Raw genomic sequence first — 10,558 nt, forward strand, 5'->3', positions numbered from 1 at the left:
CTAAACCTAGCCCTAACACTAAACATAACCTTTTCCCTAACACTAAATCAAACTCTAACCCTTAACAAACCGAACTCAAACCCTAACACAAACCCAAAACTTAAATCTAATATTAACCTAAACTGAACCATAAATGTAACCCTTACACTAAACCCAAACCCTGACACTATCACTAACCCTAACCCTAAAACTAACACTAAACTTAACCCTAACCTTAATCTTAAACCTAAACCTAACATGAATCCTAAAACTAAATATAACACTAATGCTAACAATAACCCTAAACCTAACCCTAAACTTAACCCTAATACTAACCCTAATCCTAACACGAACCCTAACCTAACCCTAACCCTAAAACTAACACAAACACTAAACCTAACCCTAACCCTCACACTAACCTTAATTATAATATTAAACCTTATAGGAAACCTAAACCTAACTTTAAGAATAACACTAAACCTAACCCTACCCCTGCCCCTAACACTAAAACTAACCATGACACTAAACCTGACACTAACCCTAACTCTAACTGTAACCCTAACCTGAACGGTAACGCTAAACCTATCACTAAACGTAAACTTAACACAAAACCTAACACAAACTTTAACCATAAAACTAACCTAACCTTAACCCTAACCCTTACCTAACCTAATACTGACGCTAAAACTAACACTAATGCTAACCTAAACCTAATACAAACCCTAACCTTAACCCTAACATTATTACTAAACATATTTCTAACCATAAATCTAAAATTAACCCTAACACTATTAATTACCCTAACACTAACCCAAACCTTAAAACTTAAATTAACACTAACTCTTACCTTAACCCTTACCCTAACCCTAATGCTACCCTAAACCTAACCCTAACCCTAACCCTTACACTAACCCTAAACCTAAAACTAATTCTAACCCTAACCATAACCCTAACCCTACAAGTAAAACAATCCCTAACCCTAAATCTAACACTAAACCTAAACCTAAACTTAACCCTTACACTAACACTAACACTAACCCTAATCCTAACATGAAATGTAACCATAAACTTAACCCTAACCCTATACCTAACACTAACTCTAACCCAAACCCTAAAACTAACTCAAACCCGAAACATATATTTAAACCTAACGCTAACACTAGCAGTAACACAAATTCTATCCCTCACCCTAACACTAACCCTAAACCTAATCCAAAACCTATACGTAAACCTTACACTAACACTATCACTAAGCCTAATCCTAAAAATAACTTTAAAACTAACGTTAAAATATACTAACACTATCCCTAATCCTTACACAAAATCTAACCCTAACACAAACACTAACCTTAACACTAACCGTAACCTAAACATAACCCTATACCTAAACCTAACCCGAATCATAACCATAACCATAAACCTAACCCTAACCCTACCAAATATATACACTAAACCTAACCCTAACACTAACACTAACACTGAACCTAACCCTACCCCTAACCCTAACCCTAAGCCTAACACTAACTCTAACCTTAACCCTAACTCTAACTTTAAAATTTACCCATACCATAAATTAACCCTAAACCTAATCCTATCCCTAAAACTAGCACTAATCCTAACCCTAACCCTAACATTAACCCTAAATCTATCTTTATCTCTAACACTATCCGTAACCCTAAACCTAACTCTAATCCTAAACCTAACACTAACACTTACCCTAAACCTAACCGTAACAAGAACAATCACCCTTACCCTAATACTAACCCTAATCCTAATTCTAAGTTTAAAATTAACCCTAAACCTAAACCTCAATCGAACCCAAACACAAATCCTAACCATAAATCTGACCCTAACCTTACCCTAACCCTAATTCTAACCCAAATCCTAACCGTCACCCTAACCCTAACCTTAACAAAACCCATAACCATAACCCTAATACTAACCCTAAACCTGACCCTAAATTTAACCCTAACCCTAACCCAACCCTAAAACTAATTGTAATCCTAACCCTAACCCTAAAACAAACCCTAACCCTAACCCTAGCATGAACCCAAAACATAACCCTAAACCTTATATGAATCCTAACCCTAACCCTAACCCTAAAATTAACACTAACACTAACTCTAACTGTAACCTTAACCCTAACCCTAACACTTACCCAAAACCTAACCCTAACTCTCACACTTACCCTTAACCTAACACTAACTCTAACACTATCTTTAACCCTAACCCTAACGCTAATCCTAAAATTATCACTAAACCCAACCCTAACCATAAATATAATCCTAACACAAAACCTAATTCTAAAGCTAACACTTACTCTAATGCTAACCCAAAAACTAAAAAAAACCCTAACCCTAACTCTAACCCTAACCCTAAGCCTAACCTTAATTCTCACCCTAACACTTACACTTACACAAAACCTAACCCTAATCCTAAAACCACCCTAAACCTCAACCTAAACATAAACAAGAACCTTACACTAACACTAACACTAACCCTAACCCTAACCCTAAACCTAACACTTACTTTAAAACTATCCTTAAACTGAAACCTAACGCAAACACTAGATCTAATCCAAACACAAAATTTAACCCTAACACAAACCGTAACCCTAACACAAACCCTAAACTAACACTAACCCTATTCCTAAACCTAAACAGAATCCTAATAGTAACCATAACCATAACCTTACACTATTCCTAACCCTAACTAACTTTAACCCTAACCCTAACACTAACACTAAAACTTACCCTAAATTTAAACTTAAAACTAACCCAAACACTAACCCTAATCCTAAACCTAACACTAACCATAACACTAAGCCTAACATTAACCCTAAAATGAATCCTGCCCCTGAACCTAACCCTAACCCTAACCCTCAACTAAACCTAATTCTAACCCTAACACTTACACTATGCCTAAACCTAACTTTAACACTAACACTAAACCTAACCCTAACCGTAACACTAACTCTATTACGAAATTTGACACTACATATAACACCAAACCTAACTCTAACCCTAACCCTAACCTGAACCATAAACCTAACACTAACATTAAACCTAAACATAAAACAAACAATAAAACAAACATTTGTCGCGACTTCTTGCCCTCAAGGAAGACGCAACACTCAGGAATCTTCTTTCAGCAGTTTTTATTTCAGGCCCTTGATAGTTCTTCTTCTCTCTCTCGGATGCCCCTCCCAGCCTTAATAAAGCATCTCAAGCCCCAATGCAAAGCAGCCACGTGGAGCTTTCTCATAGGGTGATGAAAAGTCATGCGCCAACTCTCCCAAATAAGGAGTTGTTTGTCACAGACCACAGCGGAGCCAGCGCCATCTTGTAATGGCGACCATAATTTGCATAAACGGCAGAAGCGGCTCACCACAAACATTAACCATAAACCTAATCTAACCATAACCCTAACCATTAACTAAACTTAATACTAACCCTAAAACTAACACTAACCTTAACACTAACTATACCCTGACACTAACACTAACCTTCAGCTAAAACGTAACCATATAACTAAACCTAAACTAACCCTAACCCTAAACCTTACATTACCACTAACCCTATTCATAAAACTAACATTAAACCTAACCCTAACCCTAACTCTAATTTTTATCCAATTTGTAACTCTCAGACTAACCCTAAACCTATCTTTAACCCTAACACTATCCCTAACCCTAACTTTAACCCCAACCCTAAGTCTAACACTAACCCTAATCAGAAACCTAACCCTCACCCTAACACTAACCCTAACCCTAACCCAAACACTAACTCTAAAACTAATTCTAACCCTAACCCTTACACTAACACTCACCGTAAGCTTAACACTAATCCTAATACTTTCACTAAATCTAACACTAAACCTAAAACTAACCCTAAACCTAATGCTAACACTAACCCTAAAACTATCCCTAACACTACCACTTACAATAACCCTTACTGTAACACAAACCCTAAACCTAAATGTAACATTAACCCTAACCCTAACCATAACACTAACATTAACTCAAATACAAACCTTATCACTAACCCTAACACTAAACCTAACCCTAACCCTGAGCATAACAGTAACTCTAACCCTAGCCCTAACCCTAACACAATCTCTAAACTTAACCTAATACTAACCTTATCACAAACCTTAACCCTAACCCTAACCTAACCGTAACACAAACCCTAACCCTACAGCTAAAACTAATACTAAACCTATCACAAACATTATCCCTAAACCTAACACTAACCCTAACCCTTAGACTAATCCTAATCATACCCTAACATTAACACCAACTGTAATCCTAATCAAAACCTTAACACATAACCTAACCCTAAAACTAACACTAACACAAACCCTAAGCCTAACCCTAGCACTAAACCTAAATCTAACACTAAACTTAACCCTAACACTAACAAGAATTGAAATGCTAATTCTAACCCTAAACCTAATATTAACCCTAAATATATTCCTAATCCTAACCATAACATTAAGCCTAACACTAACACTAAACATAACCCTAAACCTAATACTAAACCTAACCCTAAACCTAAAACTAACCTTAAACCTAACCCTAAACCTATCACTAACCCTAAACCTAACATTAACCCAACCATAACCATAACACCAATCCTAAACCTAACTGAAACCCTAACCTTAACCCTAACCCCTAACCCAACCCTAACCCTAATCCTAACCCTCACGCTAAACCGAACCCTAACAGTAACCCTAAATCTAAACCTTACCATAACTCTAACCTTAACATAATGTTAACCAATATCCTGACCCTAACCTAAAACAAACACTATCGCTAACCCTAACTTTAACTCTTACCCTAACATTAACCCAAAACCTAAACATAACCCTAACTCTAACTCTAATCCTGACAGTAACCATAGCCGTAACCCTAACCCTAATCCTAACACAAACCCTAACACTAACCTAACCCTGACCCTAACCCGAACCCTAACTCTAAACTTTAGCCTAAATCTAACACTGACACAAACCGTAATGCTTACTCTAAACCTAACCTAACCTTTACCCTAACTGTAAACCTAACGAATCCTAACCATAACCATAACCATGACCCTATCCTTAACCATATAGTTAACACACACCCTAACTCAAACGCCAACACTAACCCTAAACCTAACACTAACCCTAACCTAACCCTAAAACTAACCCTAACCCTAACACTAACACTAACCATAACACTGTCCCTTACCTAATCGTAACTATAATGCTAACCCCATCTCTAATCCTATAACTAATCCTATTCCTAACCTAAACAAAATCTAACATTATAACTAACCCTAAACCTAATGCTAACACTAAAAATAACACTAAACCTACCCATAACACTAACCTTCACACTAACCTTAACCCTAACCCTAACCATAACACTAACTCTAACCAGAACCCTAACACATAGCCTAATGCTATCCCTAACCCTAACAAAAACACTAAACCTAAACCTAACCATAAAACTAACCCTAACACTAATGCTAACCTTAACTCTATCCCTAACAAGAATTGTAACCTTACACCTAATCTGAAAGCTAAGAGTTCCCTTCACTGTAAACCTAAGCCTAACCCTAACCCTGACAGGAACACTAACCCTAACACTAACCCTAATACTAACATTAAATTTAACCCTTAACACTAACACTAATACTTAACATTAATACTTAACAAGAATTGTAACCTTACACCTAATCTGAAAGCTAAGAGTAACCTTCACTGTAACCCTAAGCCTAACCCTATCCCTGACAGTAACCCTAACCCTAACACTAACCCTAAACCTAACGCTAACATTAACATTAAATTTAACCTAACACTAACATTAATACTAACCCTAACCCTAACCCTGACCCAAATCCTAAAACGAACCTTATATGTAACCCTAACACTTACCTTAACCCTAAACCTAGCCCTAACACTAACCCTAAAAATATTCCTAAACCTAGCCCTAACCGTTACCCTGACCTTCAACCTAAAACTAAACCTAATGCTAAACATAAAAGTAAACCTAATCCTAACCATAACACAAACCCTAACACTAACCCTAACGCTAACTCTTACACAAACACTAACCTTAACCCTAACATTAACCCTAACCTTAATGCTAACATTAACAGTAACAAAAACAAAACCCTAACCCTAACGATAATTTTACTCATAACCTTTACACTAACCCTTAACCTAAACATAACCCTAAAACAAATCCTAACCTTAAACTTAACCCTAATACTAACACAAACCCTATCTCTAACCCTAACCCTAACACTAACTCTAACCCTAATCCTAAACATTACCCTAACCCTAACACTAACACTAACCCTAACACTAACCCTAAACCTAACCATAACAGTAACCCTAACCAAACACTAACACTAACCCAAACATAATGCTAACCCTAAAACTAACCCTAACTCTAAACCTGAACTTAATCCAAAATTTATCCATAACCTTACACTAAACCTACCCCTAACAAAAAAATCTAAACCTAACACAAACCCTAACCATAATTCTAACCCTAACATAACACTTATCCTATCCCTGAACTTAACCCGAATTTTAATCGAAAATATAAACCTAATCATAACCCTAACACTAACATTAAAACAAACATTAACCCTATCCCTAACATTAACATGAACTCTAACCATAAACCTAACCCTAAAAATAACACTTACTCTAAAAGTAAACTTAACCCTAACACTAAACTTAACACTAATCCTAACCCTAAATCTAACCCTAACTCTAAAACTAAGCCTGACCCTAACCCTAACAATAACCCTAACCATAATATTGACCCTAACTCTAAACCTAACTATAACCCTAACCCTTTCCCCAAAACTAACCTTAAACCTAACCCTAAACCTAAAAATACCCTAACCCTAACGCTTACACTAACCTTAACCCTAACCCTACCCCTAACACTAACTGTAACCATAACCCTAATCCTCACCCTAATAATTACCCTAACTCTAATCCTAACACTACCCTAAACCTAACCCTAAACCTATTACTAACCATAACCCTATCCTTAACTCTAACAATAAGCCTACTCTAAGCCTAAACCTATCACAATCCCTAACCATAAAACTAACCCTAACTTAAACCTAACACTAACACTAAGCCAAAAAACAACCCTAACTCTAACACTAATCCTAATTGTAACCCTTAACTGAAACCTAACCCTAACCCTAGCACAAAACGTAACCCTAACCCTAACAATATCACTAACTCTAAACTTCAACCTAAAGCTAACACTAACCATAAAACTATGCCAAACCATAACCCTAACCCTAAACATAACATTAAAACTAACTGTAACCCTAAACCAAACCTAACCCATACCCTAACACTAACACTAACTCTAAACCTAAACCTAACCCTAACTCTAACCCTAAACATGATAGTAACCATAACCCTAAGCCTAACGCTAACCCTAACACAAACACTAACCCTAACCTAACCCTAAACCTAAAACAAACAATAAACCTAAACCTAACCCTGACCCTAACCTAAAAGACAGCCGAAACCTAACCCTAAAACTAACATTTACCCAAACACTAACACTAAACCCAAACCTAACCCTAATCCATACCCTAAATCTCACCTTTACACTAACCCTAATACTTACCCTAAAACTAACCTAACTCTAACCCTAACCATAAACATAACTCAAATATTAACTGTACCATAACCCTAAACCAAACCCTAAACCTAACGGATACCCTATCCCAATACCTAACACTAACACTAACCCTAACACTAATGCTATCCTAACCCTAATACTAAACCTAAACTCAAACCTAAACCTATCACTAACACTAAACCTAATGTTAACCCTAAACCTAACCCTAACCCTAACCCTAACACTAAAACAAACCATAACCCAAACCCTAACACTAACCCTAAAGCTAACCCTAATTCTATACCTAACATTTACCCTAACCCTTATATGAAACCTAACACTAACACTTACTCTAAGCCTAACTCTAACCATAAACCTAACTCTAACATGAAACCTAACCCTAATCCCAACCCTAATCCTAACACTAACCCTAAACCATAAGCCTAACACTAACCCTAATCCTAACCTTAACCACAACCCTACCACTAACCCTAAACTTAAACCTAACATTAACTCGAACACTACTCCTATCTGTAAGCCTAAGACTAACCCTAACTCTACAACAAAACCTAACCCTAACCCTCATCCTAAAACAAACACTTACCCTAGCACTAACACTAAACCTAACACTAACCCTAACACTAAACTTATCCGTTACTCTGAAACTAATCCTAACCGTAACCATAACCCCAAACCTAACCCTTAACTAACACTAAACATAACCCTAGCCCTAAACTTAACACTAACCATAAATCTAACCCTAACCCTAACAATAAACCTAAACCTATATTTAACCCTAACACTATCCCTAACACTAACCATATCCCTAACCCTAAATGTAACACTAACCCTAACCCTGCCCTTAACACTAACGCTAACACTAACCCTATCCCTAACTGTAACACGAACACTAACCCTCACCCTAACACTAACCTTAACCGTAACCCTAACCCTAACCCTAACACTAATTGTAACCCTAATCTTAATTCCAGATATAAACAAACAGAAACCCTAACCCTAACCTAACCCTAACCCAAACCCTAACGATAACTATAACCTTAACCCTAAACCTAACCCTACCACAAACCATAAACATACCCCTAACACTAAACCTAAACTTAACACTAAACCTAACCCTTATACTGACCCTATGCCTAACACTAATTCTAACCCTAACCTAAAACTAACTCTTAAACAAACCGTAATCTAACCCTACACTAACCATAAACTTCATTCTAACCCTAACGCATACACTAAACCTAACCCTAAACCTAAACCTAACACAAACTCTAACACTAACCCTAACCAGAAACTAACCCTAAACCTTATCCTAAACATAAAGCTCACACTATCTCTAACACTAACCCTAAGCATAACCCTAATAGAACCCTCAACCTAACAAAAAACCTAACCCGAAACCTAAAACTACCAGTAACCCTAACTCTAATAATAACACTAACCCTTAAAATGACCCTTACTGTAACTCTAACCCTAATTCTAACCATAACGATAACCGAAACCTAACCCTAACCCCAACCCTAACATAAAACCTTACCCTAACCTAATACTAACTCTAACACAAACCCTAATCATAACCATAACCTGACCCTAACACAAAATCTAAACCTAACCCTAACCCTAGCCCTAAATCTAACCATAACCATAACAATAACATGAACCCAACCATAAAGCTAACCTAACCCAAAACCAAACCATAAGCGTTACCCTTACACTAAACCTATCCCTAACACTAACCCTAACACTAACTCTAAACTTAACCCTAACCACAACCTTAACACATAGCCTAACCCTAACCCTAACCCTAACACTAACACTAAACTTAACACTAACACTAACTTTAACACTAACCATAACACTAAATCTAACTCTAGCAAAATCCCAACAGAAACTCTGACCCTAACTGAACCCTAATCGAATCCTAACCATAAATGTAAACCTAAACCTAACCCTAAAACAAACCCTAACCCTAACACTAACAGTAACCCTACTCCTAAACTTAACCCTAAACCTTACACTAACCATAACCTAACACTAATCCTCACCCAAAACCTAAACCTAAAACAAACCCTTACCGTAACACTAACCCTAAAACTAAACCTAAACCTAACCTTACACTAACCCTAACTAAACCTATTACTAACTCAAACCGTAACCTCAACCCTAAAACTAACACTTATCATAACCCTAACCCAAACTCTAAAACTTACCGTAAACCTAACCCTAACCCTACACAAACCCTAACTCTTACCATAACAGTAACCCTAATCTAAATCTAACACTGACCGTAAACTAAAGCAAACCCCTACCCTAATACTAACACTGAATCTAAAACTAAACTTTAACCAAAACCTAACCCTAACACTAACACTAACCTAATCATAACACAAAATCTAAACATAACAGAAACCTTAATGTAAAACTAATCCTAACCTAACACTAACCAATACCTAAAACTAACCTGAATCTTAACCATAACAATAAACCTAACCCTAACCCTAACCTAAACATTAACACAAACCCTAACCCTAATACTATCCCTAAATCTAAACCTAACCCTAAACCTTACACTAATCCTAAACCCAAAACTAATCCTATCACTAACCCTAAGCCTGATCCTAACCCTAAACGTAACATTTACCCTAACCCTAACACTAAACCTAACACTAAGCCTAATCCCAAACCTAATCCTAACTCTAACCCAAACACTAACACTTACCCTAATCCTAACCGTAATCCTAAATCTAACCCTTATTCTATTCCTAACCCTAACATTATCCCTAAATCTATATTTAACCCTAACACTATCCCTAAACATAAACCAAAACCTAACCCTAACAATAAACCTAACCCTAACCCTCAGTTTAACACTTACCCTAACCCTAACCCTAACACTAACACTAACACTAACACTAA

This window comes from Marmota marmota, unplaced genomic scaffold, assembly GCF_001458135.2.
Source record: "Marmota marmota marmota unplaced genomic scaffold, marMar, whole genome shotgun sequence".
NCBI lineage: Eukaryota > Metazoa > Chordata > Mammalia > Rodentia > Sciuridae > Marmota > Marmota marmota.